Source organism: Myxocyprinus asiaticus, chromosome 23, assembly GCF_019703515.2.
Source record: "Myxocyprinus asiaticus isolate MX2 ecotype Aquarium Trade chromosome 23, UBuf_Myxa_2, whole genome shotgun sequence".
In the NCBI taxonomy this organism is placed as follows: domain Eukaryota; kingdom Metazoa; phylum Chordata; class Actinopteri; order Cypriniformes; family Catostomidae; genus Myxocyprinus; species Myxocyprinus asiaticus.
Genome location: NC_059366.1, coordinates 5,963,698 through 5,978,088, shown reverse-complemented (window position 1 = coordinate 5,978,088; position 14,391 = coordinate 5,963,698). Strand labels below are relative to the sequence as shown.

Here is a 14,391-nt window from a genome sequence, read left to right as displayed (position 1 = left end):
GTTGCAATGTGTAGCGAAGACGCTGGGGCAGTAGTGTTAAGATCCATGTGCAGATCCATGTGCAGGCAATTAAATAGTAAAAACAAAGTAACAAAACAAAGAGCAAAAACAAAGGCAGGCAAGGGATCGGTACACAGATAGGCAGTCCAGAAAGGCAAACAAAGTAAGTCCGATAGGCAGAGGGGTAATCCAATAAACAGGCAGTAAATCTAAAACACTCACAAGAAGGCTGGGGAATTTGGAGAACAGGCAGGAGTCAAACACAGCATAATCAATGATAGTAATAACGCTCAGAATTGTAGACTAGGTAAACAAGACTTCGCGTTGAATGCGTGGACACTGGGAACTTAAATAGAGAGGGTTAAATGTGATACAGGTGGAAGAGTAATCAGTCTGATTGGAGGATTATGGGAGATGTAGTTCATGAAATGTGGGTGTAACACAATGTATTGTGAGGTTGCCTGAATTGTAGACAGAGTTTTTGAATATCATGGGAGTGATCTAGATTTATACCATCTAGATTTGTTTTGAATTTTGACACCGGTACCAGAACCAGCACCCTGACGGTGGAAACGGTGTATTAATAATTCTCAGACCCTGATTGCTCAGGGAGAGGCTCTTCAAATCGACATACATTCCATGTCGATGATTAATGAAACTGGCATAATCACATTATGAAATTGAAAAGACATTTAGAATTTTCTTGTAGTTCTAACCAACTACCCTGTCTTCCGATGAATGCCAGGAAACAAATTATGCTTGGCCAGCGTCTGGTACTTCAGGCTCATTAGAAGGGTGTGAAGCTCAAGTTTTGTTTCACTGGGTTGGCTCTCATCTCTCTGCCTCTCATTTGTAGTTATTGAAAGTCGTACACACTTAAGGCCAGTGTCAAAATGTAACTTTTTCCCTGGAATTAGTTTTCAGGGAAAAAATTACTTTTATGTGGGCATAATACAGATGCAGCTTTTTAGAATGTGCAAAGGGAAACAGATCCTGTGATTTCATGTGGTATGATGAAACATTAGGCGGTGCAGGACAAACATGATCAGTAGTGGTCAATTGTGTTTTATTCTTTGAACAAAGACAAAACTAATGGTTTATTCAGTGAGTTCATTTCTTAAATGGGACCATTTAATCTGACCAAAAGCCACAGCAAGTGATGTTGATCAGTAGTGGCAATAAACTGTACTATTGTGGACTTTTTATCACTGACTACAAGTAGTATAAGTAGTAGAAATATATTCTCCATTTTCACCAAGCAGTGCTGTTCGCATGCCGAAGCTGATGCTTGGCTTGTGCTTGGCCAGGAGATCTGTGAACCTCTCTCTGAACTGTAATACAGCGGACAGAGACAAAGCATTTTAAACGTGGACGAGCCAAGTTCATGTTTTTTATGTGCGTACTGCGCACATGCCAATAAAACACTCATGATTCAGTTAATCATAGTATTTTTGGCATGCACATTCTGATTATTGATGCACAAATATGCACAATACAGAGCTCTCTGTTTTACTATGCTCCAGTTTATGAAGTTCAAAGGACATTCTAAAATGCTTAATGTGATTTAATGCTACTCAAAACAACAACCTGGAAGAAAATAAATTGTTTCACACTGTCCTTGTTTCATGCACTATTTAGTGTCCAAAACAACAACACCGTGATCCAAGGAGAAAAAAATAATGTTTTTACGTTACACATTTTCTCCCCCAAGGAAATCCATTAAAAGCTTTTTTAAACAGTGGTCGTTTTTGCACCTTATTACTGTCTACATTGACAAACTGAAAAGCCCATTTTCTAAACACAAATCGCAAAGTATTATGTGAAGCTTTTTAGTAATTTTAACAATGACAACTCTCGGAAAGGATTAGCATGTTGATGTGGGGATGACATATTGATAAGCAATTGATCTTGGAGGTCTAGATCTGCTAAGCTGCTGCTGCAGAGCAAGTATGGAGACGTGCTACTGCTTGAAAATACAGATACATATTGAGTTAAGAATATGGACATGCTGCTTTACAATAAAAATAAAAAAATAAAAAAAACACAAAACATGCTGCATCAAGCATGTATGGCATGCTGATACACAAAAAGACATTACAAACAATTCCCCAACGGAGCAGGGAAGCTGCACGAAATGCATAGCACATATAACACAAACACAACCCCCAACCAAGCAGATCTATCGCCAAAACTTGTGCACTGCTGCTCTGAAGAGCCATGTGCGCTGAGTGTGCTAGGTGCCACCGGCCAATGTTAATTAACAAAATTTCTATGTGTGCTTGGGCTCGCTTGGCCAAATGGCATAATGCTAATTAATTAAATCTCTATGTGTACCTCAGCCTGCATAGCCGAATGGATAAGAATGGCTGAAACAGCTAGTGACCTAACTCATAATGTGTATCTGGATCAGGAAAGCCCAGAGCTAATTTAGCTAGTGACTCATCTTAGCTATGTATGGATTTATTTAGACTAATAGTCTAAGATAGCGATGTGTGCCAACCAGATTTGGCTATGGCTTACCTTGTTAAAGACACGCTGTGTAAAGCTGATAGACAAAAGGCCCCAGCAACCCCCTGAGCAAATAGTATTTTCAGAGAAAAAACTCTGGCTTATCTGCAAAACAGCATAATTTTCTGTAAAACTGCTTTGAAATGAATTGTGTTGTGAAAAGCAAATAAAACTGACTTGACTTACATCTTTAGTTCAATCAACAGTTTTATATTTTAATAATTTTATATTTTCCATAATTTTTAATTCGATTACATCATTCACAATGCTTAATGGGATTGTTGTTTAATCCCTCATGAAAGACATTAATGACACGGTCTTGTACCTTTGCTTTTTGTCCAATTTTCAAAACATTGTTTGCCTGAAATTAAAGTTTGTAATGTTGTGATTCACCTCAGAGCTGGTTGGTTTGGTTCATGATTTAAAATCTTTTATGAAGAATTTTATGAAATTGTTAAGCAGAAAATGAATGAAGAAAATACTTCTGCAACCAAGATTGCTAAAAAAGTGGGCATTTAATTGCTGTACTTGATACTGGTGTATGACTGCTCAGTAAAATCACAGAACTGAACCAGCAGGTATTTTTCAACGTCAAACAGGATAGAAGCAGATTCACTTCACAAGAAATCTTTGTACAGTATGTTGGAGCTAATGGGGAAAGTATCTGCTTTCTTGACACTTTTCAGTGGGATGTTATGGTGTTAGGACTGCTGTTAATAACTGTTGACACAGTCTTTCCTGTGTAAAGTCTTTGTGTTTGCTCAATGCTGAATAATGATGTCACTGGTGAGTGAGCAGGCCTCTTTGTCCGGACAGAAGTATTACTGAGGGTTTATTTGTGTATGTTTATGTATTTGACCAGTGCCCAAATAGCTCCATAGTGATCCTAGCCTCTAACTTTGCAATATACAGAGTGAGGAGGAGGAGGGCGGGCCCAATCGGGCAAATCAGCTGAGGAGAGGGATGAGTGCAGCGGAATGTGGCAGTTCGGGAGAGAGAGAGCCACATGCACCAGCCGTGTGTGCCTTTATGTTTTGTGTCCTTTTTGTTTAATTAAAATATTACTTTGACTGTTCAGCCAGTTCCAGCCTCCTCCTTTCCCAGCCTTAACCTTGTTACATATGGCTTCTGTTAACCCTTAAATGCATGGATGCTTCACTAAACAGTATTACATTCATCGTGTCTTTAGCAACCCTGAATGTTTGTCTGTAAAAAATGGATCTATAAAATGCCCAGATTGTCACTTTTTTGAAAGCATTTAGACAATTAGAAAATAATGAATAAAATATATTCTGTCATATAGGTTTTATTTTTTATATATCAAATAGATGATGCAATACATGATAGAAAGGGATTTATTACTTCCACGCTGAAATTTTATTTGACAAAACTGGCTGTCAAACACATATTGAGCTACACATAACACATACATGCTAAACAATTGCTATAGTTTACTTCTACATTGCTTCATCATCAAAAAAGCAAATATCAAATGTAAATCAAGCAATAACTGAAATAACAGCACCACCTTGAGGAAACAATAGCATGTAGTAGAATATGCATGTGTAAGAGTTATGTGTAAATGTATGTGTACACAGTATGTGTACATGCAGGGACGGATTATGACTTACAAAGGCCCCTGGGCCAATTATCTCCAAGGGCCCACCATTGTTTTCGAGTGGGGGGTATCACCAAACTGGATCACGCAACCTTAAAGCCCAGGGGAGTCAAGGGCCCCTGGTAGTCAAGGGCCCCTGGGCACTGGCCCCATTGGCCCGGTCGGTAATCCATCCCTGTGTACATGTATTTAAGATACTGGTAATTAACTATCGTTGCACAGAAAATCATTATTATAAAATTGTCATTTGTATAAATATAGTGCACATTTGTCATTTAATAAACAAAGAAATAGATATCCTGTGATAGTAAACATAAATATATTTGAAATAATCATAAACGTGATTTATGGAAGCATATTTCCGGTATCATATACGGGACGTTTCCTAGAGTGTTACACTGAAAAAAATAAAATTAAAAATGTGTTGTGAAGTACTGTAAATACTATAGCAGAAAATATTAAGTACTTTCTACATTTAATAAATAAGTTTAAGCATGAACTTGAAAAATTTTGTAAATTCTACATTTGTACTCAATTCAAACATGTAAAACTTAATGATCCAGCTTATATGTAAATATTGTTTATGATTGTTTGTTATCTTAATAAAGTGTCATCAAGTATCAATCCTAAAGTAGAAAACATTGTCATATTAATTCACTAATTTGAGTTCACAGGCAAATAAGTACATTTTACTTAACTTTTCATAGCTGGTGTTCTCAGCATGCACCAGGCTTGAACATTTAATGATCTTGCATGGTTTCACTGTTTGAAACTTGACTTACATTGTTTTTATTGCTGATTTTGTTGTTAGGTTTGGTAACCTCTTGTTTTGTAAAGTCTGAAGTTCATTTTCCACTCAGAATGAGCTGTTTATGATAAAAAAATAAAAACATAATAATATACTGTATATGTTTAATATTACATCATTGTATTTTGTGCACCAAGTGTTCAGGTCTGCATGTGCATGTATTAAGCTTGGTGCTTAAGTACCATGACTAAGTATATTAAAAAACATTGAAATGCTTGTACATTTTTATATAGTGATGGGAAGAATCTTTTCCGCAAACCGTTTTTATTTTTTTATTTTCCCGGATGGTTCATTTCAATGAACAGGTTAAAAAACCAATTCAGCATAATTTTTTTTACATCATCACGTAATAACGCCACTAGTATATAATTTTAACCTCACGGTGTCGTGGTATACACGCTTAATCATATTCAAATAAAGTCATCTGTACTGACAATTATTGGATATATCTTGTTTTCCTACATTAATGTTTTGCACCTAAAGCACCCAGTACAGACTTTGATATACAAATGCGGATGTTGTATCTAAAGCATATAAAGTTAATAAACTAGTCTTAATAAACTCACCCTTTTTACAAAAAATATAAATAAATAAATATATGATACAATTCTTAACAGCTTTAAATGTAATCTGCATGCACAATACTCAATAGTAAAATGTATGTACATCTCTCGACTGAAAGGTTTTTGCATATTTTAATACAAATTTTGTTTAACAAAACTAGCTGTATGCATATTTCCAGTATGTTTTATTTGTTATTAAAGAAACTTAAAGAAATGGTTTTGCCACCTCATTCATGTCCTCGGTACATGCATGCTTATATTATTAACAGCTCGCTCATCGTTCTCGGCACTGCGGACATATCTGAAAGAGGCAGTTCTCAGATCAGTATACTGTTGACTCGTGAACTGTTGCGACCGGATCATCATCATCAAACGTTGATAAAACAGTAATATATTGAAGTCATTAACATATTTCCAGTATGTTTTATTTGTTATACTTTCTGCTGTTCAGTAAAATACAACAGAAACATACATTTCGCCCCCTTAATGAAACCCTCAGCTCACAGACAGTATCAGCAGCTCATCAGTTCTCACCATGTCGGACATGTCTGAATGAGACAGTTATAGGATCATCTTTCTCCCAGTTATTGGCACATTTCGAGTTGGAATGTCAGGCACGTCCGAGAGCGCGTTATGATTGAGTAACTTCATTCAGTCTGATTTGGTGAATTGGTTCAACCAGTTCTAAAGAACGATTCATTCACGAACCAGACATCACTATTTTTAAAAGCAAGGCTTAATTCAATCAATTGCTAACAAACAAAAAGTGAGTAAATTTACTTGAAACAGAGTATCAAGATTAAGTCAACTTTACTTAATAATTTCTACTAAAGCCACCAAGAATTGTGTTTAGCCTTTATTTGAAAATATGGTCTGTTAAACTAGCAATTTCTGCGTGGAAATTGTTTCCTAGGTTTTTTTTTAAACAATTCTCACTCCATTTTTTTTTTTCAGTATAGGTTTCTTGTGTGTCTTTTATTTTGAATTTCTGCCCTTGTTTTCTGTTTCCCTTGTTGATTTGTCCAGGTGTGTCTTATGACTAGTTTTGTTAAACTTTTTAGTCTTTGTGTATACAATGCCCTCATGTTCTTTGTGTCTTAGCCAGTTCTTGTCCTTGTAAGGGTGTTAAAGTGTTCTGTTTTCTAATTTTGTGTATTTTGTTGAGTTTTCATTGAGTTTTCATTAAAACTGCATTTAGATCCTACTTTCTCTAGTTTCCACTCATTACAGAGAATCCGACCAATAATGGATCTAGCAGCTATTGTACTCCTGTCCCTTCAGCAGGTAACTGACTCTATCAAGGAGTATACATCAAGGAGCTGTTTTTGCACTTTGGACAACATGCTGATTGGGAAGACAAATACATTTTTCATTTTGGGCTTAACGAGCCTATTAAATCCTGTCTGCCAGGAGGCAGGTGTGATTTCTCTCTGATTGAGTATATAGATTATGCTCTAAGGTTCAGCTTCGCTTACATGGTGGGGTACAGACTCTGTCAAGGCAGCTGGAGACTCAGGCGAGGTCAAGACAGCTGTGGTCTCAGGTGCGAGCAATGCAACAGGAAACTCTTCCACAGGTAACTCTGACACCACCAGAGCAGGGAACAAAGGGGCCTCTGCCACAGGGTCTGCCATAACTACTGAAGCAGGAGCGACTTCTCAGGGAAGGTAACTGTTGAGAGTGAAGGAGGTATCGCTGCCATCCTGATAGGAGCCAATGCCTTTATTCTCCTCCTCCTTTACTCAGCGCTCACCAACTCTGGTTCGGGTGTGTGGCAGACATGGATGCGAGTTTGGTGTCAGTGGTCTCCTGGTCGTCCGCTGGTTCCCCTGTGGTCTCCTGGTCACCCGCCGGTTCCCACGTTACGCAGCTGTCAAAAACATTATGTGTGAGCGGCCCCTTATTCACATGACACAGCACTAGTTGAAGTTTTTTTTTTACTGTACCTTTAAAAAAAGCTTTTTGTTTCAGTTGATTGTTGGTAAATATCCACTTTATCCAGTGCTCTGTCTCTGTGTTCTTAAATATCCTGATAGTGTTGTACTGAGTGACAAACTGCTCCAAACGATTTAGTGAACGTGTATATCTGAATGAATGAATCAGACTGAATCTCGTATCTATTCACACTGTTTTGACAAAACCAGGGATGTAAAGTAACAAATTACAAATACTCTCATTTCGGTAATATACAATATATATACAATATTAACTAAAGAGCTGCTTGCGTGATACGCATCTTTTTAAAGTGCTCCATATTAGTGCAAAATAACATGCTCCCAGATTTTAAATCTGAGTTCGTGCAGAGTTTCTGACATGGAGAGAGACAGGCTCGCTATGCATTTCACAGAAACAGCTGCTCAAGCAGCCTTTTCAACCACATGATATGTTTATTTTCAGAGGTGTGTAGTAACGCTCTACATTTACACAGTTACATTTACTTGAGTACATTTTGGGAGAAAATGTACTTTTAAGAGTAGGTTTAATAGTGGGTACTTTTTACTCTTACGCAAGTAAATTTCTAATGAAAAAAAATCACTTTTACTTCGTTACAATCGGTGACATTCCTGTCGTTACATTACTGGTATTAATTAAATATGTTTTAATAAATGCATAATTTATTGAGCGATTTTTAAATGGGACTTTTATGACAGTGAAACTTTAGAGCTGCGCTTTGTCTTCCGGTAGAGTGAACGCAGGTGTGTTTTTCTGCCACTGCTCTCCGGGTTCTTTTCAATGTTTTGAGATGCTTTTGTTTTAGTGGCCTTTTGTGTGATCGACCTCAGGAAATTGAGTTTTATGCTTCTCTTTTATGGACAATCTTATGGAATATTGACTTTTTAGTTTGTTTGAAATCTACGCTATACCTCACATCTGACTGGATTACCTCAAAGGAAATAAACACCGCTGCACTCACCGATGGTCTTTGCCAGGACTGCTAGGTGCAGTCTTAAATAGGCTGCTTGATTCCTTGTCCATCGTCGATGTCAAGTGGGGCTGGAGCGCGTGGACTTTGAATTCGGGTCGTGCTGGTGGACTCATTGAGGATTTTCTGCCTTCTGTTGCCAATCTTAGCCTGTTGGAGTTTTGCTGTTGGCCCCTTGCCAGTTTCAGCTGAGAGCTCCGAGCTTGTTTGCAAGATCATGCAATCATCTTTCTTCCGATTATTGTACTCATCTCTGGATTTACAGAGATTGAATTCCTCAGCCCGCCTGTCAGATGGAGTTTATACCTATTGCGCGGCTCTTGGAATTGAGCGTCACCCCCGGTATGTCCATCGAGGGTTACACCATCATCCCTGCAGATTACCAGTTGTTTCCTCTGACAACCACCACATACCGGCCATCTGGTCTTCACGCCGTCGCCCTCCGACTGTTGAAAGTGATGTGAAGCGGGGTGTCAATTTTGATAATCTCATTTTGCTGAAAGGCACATCTTTTATTTCACCACAAAACACAGATGTCCCCACTATTAAGATGGCCCTCATTAATGCACTTTCAATATTGAACAAGTCTTCTATTCTGAATGACTTTTTTATATCACTATCATTGGACTTTTTATTCATCACTGAGACCTGGCTGAATCCTGGTGAACAAATGGCCCTGGGGGATCTAACACCGCCAGGCTGTGACTTTTTAAATTCCCCATGGACTTCAGGGCGAAGAGGTGGTGTTGCCACTGTTTTTAGAAACTCTTTTAAATGCAGAATGCTACCTATGGACATGTATTCCAATTTTGAGGTCCAATTGGTATTTTTTTCTCTCCTTTTCTCCCCAGTTTGGAATGCCCAATTCCCAATGCGCTCTAAGTCCTTGTGGTGGCGTAGTAACTCGCCTCAATCCAGGTGGCAGAGGACGAATCTCATTTGCCTCCGCATCTGAGACCGTCAATCCGTGCATTTTATTACGTGGCTTGTTGAGCGCATTACTGTGGAGACATAGGGCATGTGGAGGCCTCAAGCTGTTCTCCGTGGTATCCACACACAACTCACCACATGCCCCACCGAGAGTGAGAACCATACATTATAGCGACCACGAGGAGGTTACCCCATGTGACTCTACCCTCCCTAGCAACTGGGCCAATTTGGTTGCTTAGGAGACCTGTCTGGAGTCACTCAGCATGCCCTGAATTCTAACTCGCATCTCGAGGGGTGGTAGTCAACATCAATACTCGCTGAGCAACCCAGGCCCCCTTGGGTCTTGCTTTCTGTGCACTTGTGTACAGACCTCCCAGATTTAATAAAGACTTCATCCAACAATTTTCTGAATTTCTCTCTGGACTGGTGTCTCCTGGTGACAGACTCCTGATTCTTGGGGATTTTAATATTCATGTATGCTGTCCATCAAAACCTCTGGTAAATGAATTTATCTCCCTCACTGAGTCTTTAAATTTTGTACGACATGTCACTGGTCCTACTCATAATATGAGTCATACATTAGATCATGTGTTGTCTTATGGTCTTTCTGTATCCAACTTAGAGGTCTTAGATATTGGCATTTCTGACCATTATTTAATAATGTTTGAGTCTGTATCTACTTGTCCTCTGCCTACTTTTTCTCAGCTCTTACATCACTCCCGGTCCATTCACTCATCTACTGCCAATCATTTTTCAGAATTTTATCAAACTCATTTCACAGATGATGTCTTAGCTGGACTTGACACTGAATCATATGTTGAAGCTTTTAATAAATCTTATACTTTAAACACTTAATAATTTCACTCCACTCCGCTCAAGCCAAGGAGAGTTAAGGGTGTTTCACAGCCTTGGTTAAATTACATCACCTGCGCTCTCAGACAAGAATGCAGAAAAGCTGAGCACAATTGGAAAAGAGACAAGCTTCAGGTCTCTTATGATATTTTAAAGGAGTGTTTAACTAACTGTCAGAGAGCTGTAAAGGAAGCGAAAGCTATCTTTTTCTCTACATTAATCTCTGATAACGCAAATCATTACAAGCTGGATATTCTTTCTCCACGCCTTCTTAAAGAAGTTTTCACGACTATCAGTTCCAGTGTGACAACTATAATTAACAGCTCATTAGCTAGCAGAGTTGTTCCAAGTAGTTTTAAACATGCAATTCTACATCCTTTGTTAAAAAACCTTTTTGGATCCGGCAATACACAACAATTACAGACCAATCTCCAAACTATCTTTTATTTCCAAGATTTTGGAGAGAGTTGTTTATTCGCAGCTCTACTCCTATCTAAATACATGTAACATTTTAGATACATTTCAGTCTGGTTTCAGACCCTTGCACAGCACTGAATCTGCATTGTTGAAGGTCACTAATGATATTTTACTCTCCATGGATTCAGGTTCACCTGTCGTCTTAGTTTTATTAGATCTCAGTGCTGCGTTCGACACTATCGACCATAATTTTCTTCTCAATCGTCTAGAATGTATGGTTGGCATCCAGGGTATGGCCCTCCAGTGGTTTTCCTTCTATCTAAAAGAAAGGACATTCTCTGTAAATTTAAGTAATTTTTCTTCTATGTCGGCTCAATTACAGTGTGGTGTCCCTCAAGGGTCGATTATAGGATCCTTGTTATTTTCTCTATATATGCTTCCTCTGAGCTCTATTTTTCAGAAGTACAGCATATCTTATCACTGTTATGCTGACGATTCCCAATTGTATTTCCCAGCAAGTGTAGACAAGAATTGTTCATCTGAAAGCGCCCTAAATTGCTTCAAAGATATTAAACAATGGCTGGCAAACAATTTCTTACAATTAAATGAAAGCAAAACCAAAGTTCTGATTTTAGGTTCCTCCATGTCCTCCTTACCTGGCCTGGTTGCCCAGTTAGGTCCTCTGTCGTCGAATATACAAGATCATGTGAGGAGTCCTGGAGTGATTTTAGACTCTTCGTTACGTTTCAATAAGCAGATCAGTGCTGTTGTCAAGGGTAGCTTTTTCCACCTGAGATCTATCGATAAAATAAAACATTTTCTTTCCCAGAAAGACTTGGAAATTGTGATCCACTCATCTTATTACATCAAGGTTAGAGTATTGTAACTCATTGTACATTGGTCTGCCCCAAACTGCTTTATCCCACCTACAGCTAGTTCAAAACATGGCATTTAAGCTTTTAACAGGGTCAAGAAAGAGGAATCAAATTTCCCCGGTTTTAGCATCTCTACACTGGCTTCCTGTGAAATTCAGGGTTGATTTTAAAATTCAGATTTTTGTCTACAAGGCACTATCTGGTCTCACGCCCCAATAAATCAGTAACCTTCTCCTCACTTACTCCCCCACAAGAGCACTCAGGTCTTCTGATCAACTTTTATTGATGGTTCCTCGTTGCCGCTATAGATTTAAGGGTGACCGTGCCTTTTCTGTGATATGTCCTAATCTATGGAATAGTCTCCCTTTCCATGTGAGGTCAGCGTCATCATTAGCCATTTTTACATATTCTTTAAAAACATATTTTTATTCTGTAGCTTTTGAATAGATAACTGAATAGCTTGAAATGGATAAATACATGATGTTGTATTTAAATGTTTTTATTTATTTTATTATGTTTTATATTTAACTTTAAATCAATCTGTTTTTATATCACTCTGTCATTTTGTTTGTTTGGTCTGTGAAGCACTTTAGGTCAACTTCTGTTGTTTTTAAATGTGCTCTATAAATAAAGGTTGACTTGACTTGTCACTCGAGTCACGTTCATGGCTGCAGCAACAAACTCTCAAAAGAAACACTTTCATCACGCAATGCCTTAATTTTACACCAAAACAAACTGATATTTCAAGATTAAACTTGCAGCTCCAACTTAATAAAATTCGTTGCGTTGAGTTTTGGCGATTGTGATAACGTGAGCTTGTCTGTGTTGTGGTGATGGTAATTGTCAGGATGATTCTGTAACTATGGGCTCTTATGACCTCAGTAAGTATACATTTTATATCAGAGCTGAAATATATCAGTGTCTACTGTATAAATCCATGTAAACATCCGCATTAAGTGTATATGTCTTTTGCTCTGCCTATCAAGTGCGTGCATGACTACTAGAGCTCATCTCTGCGGGTGAACACTGCAGAGCAACTTTACATTTGACAGATGTGGTGCGTTTTTCTCATGGATAACAGAGAACAAGCTATGAACTTAAATAAGCCTAACACGCTTCCAAATACACAGATAAGATGCAGTTTACCCTTACTGTACAGAACCAATGATCTAAATTATTTCTACACTGAAAATACTGTAACTGAACTAAGAATCCATTCAGGACTTTAAAATGCTGTGAAATAGCGAATGTAGCCATTAATAAAAGTATGATCTTGCATCTTTTTATTCAGCATTATATATGTTTGGGTCTGTGGAATTTTGTTCACGTTTTTCACTGTAATAATTACTAGAAACTGGTTTCCAAACTTCTGTTTTAATTGACAGATTCGTCCAAATCTGACAAGCGTCCTGAAAGTGATAGTTAAAGTGATAAATTAATATTCTGTCATCATTTCCCCAGCCTCATGTTATTCCAAACCAGTGTGACTGTGAAGAAAATTATTAAATTATTACTATTACATGTATTACATGTTAATAACATGTTTTAATAATAATAATAATTTCATAATAATAATTATTATTATTGTAAATTCTTTCATCAATCACCCTCATGTTGTTCCAAACCTGTATGACTTTTTTTCTTCAATTCAACACAATTAAGGAGATGTCAGACAGAATGTAATCCTCAGTCATCATTTACTTTCACTGCAAGTTTTTCTTCCTCACAGTCACACAGGTTTGGAACAAGCCACAGGAGGCTGGAGGGGCGAAGCCATGGAAGGCAGAGCCGTGGGAGGCTGGAGGGGCGAAGCCGTGGCAGGCAGAGTCGTGGGAGGCTCGTGGGGTGAAGCCATGGCAGGCAGAGCCATGGGAGGCTCGAGGGGCGAAGCCGTGGCAGGCAGAGCCGTGGGAGGCTTGAGGGGCGAAGCCGTGGAAGGCGGATCCGTCGGAGGTTTGAGGGGCAAAGCCATGGAAGGTAGAGCCATGGTAGGCTCGAGGGGCGAAGCCGTAGAAGTTGGAGCCGTGGCAGGCTCGAGGGGCGAAGCCGTAGATGGGGAACAGCTGGAAATGATCAGAGCAGGGGATTATGGGAAGTGTAGTCTGGGTGGAACAGATGACAGAGGCAAAACACAGGGCAGACAACAGTGAATTGTAACATAGCCCCCCCCCTCTAATGGGCAGCTCCTGATGCCCAAGAAAGGCTGGTAAGGGAGGGAGGGCCAAGATGAAGCTGGAGACCAAAGAGACCAGAGCGGATCAGGTGGAGGGCCGGAAGACCAGGGAGACCAGAGCAGATTGGGCAGACGACCGAGAGACCAAGGAGACCAGAGCAGATCAGGCGGACGGCCAAGAGACCAAGGAGACCAGAGCAGATCAGGCGGACGGCCAGGAGACCAAGGAGACCAGAGCAGATCAGGCAGACGGCCAGGAGACCAGACCAGATCAGGCGGATGACCAGGAGACCAGGGAGACCAGAGCAGATCAGGCGGACAGCCATGAGACCAGGGAGACCAGAGCAGATCAGGTGGATGGCCATGAGACCAGGGAGACCAGAGCAGATCAGGTGGACGGCCAGAAGACCAGAGTATTTCAGGCAGATGGCCAGGAGACCAGAGCAGATTAGGTGGACAGCCAGGAGACTCAGAAGACCAGACCAGATCAGGTGGATGGCCAGAAGACCCAGGAGACCAGAGTATATCAGGCGTACGGCCAGGAGACCACCTCAGGATAGGGACTGGATCAGGAGGCCTGGTTGGCGGCCACAGGGCTGGAACAGGGTCAGGAGGCCTGGGTGGCAACCGCAGGGTAGAGACTGGAGCCGTGGAAGGCTCTGAGGGTGGAGCCATGTTAGGCGGAGTCATAGGCGGCTCGAGGGGCGAAGCTGTCAGGCGGATG

The 14,391-nt window shown here is 39.7% G+C and overlaps 1 protein-coding gene across 1 annotated transcript in view; it reads left to right on the top strand.

Moving 5' to 3' along the window:
- LOC127413928 (neuroendocrine convertase 2-like) overlaps nt 1-14,391 on the top strand; it is a 114,924-nt gene that overhangs the window by 76,416 nt on the left and 24,117 nt on the right. The gene's annotated exons all lie outside the window — the stretch shown is intronic.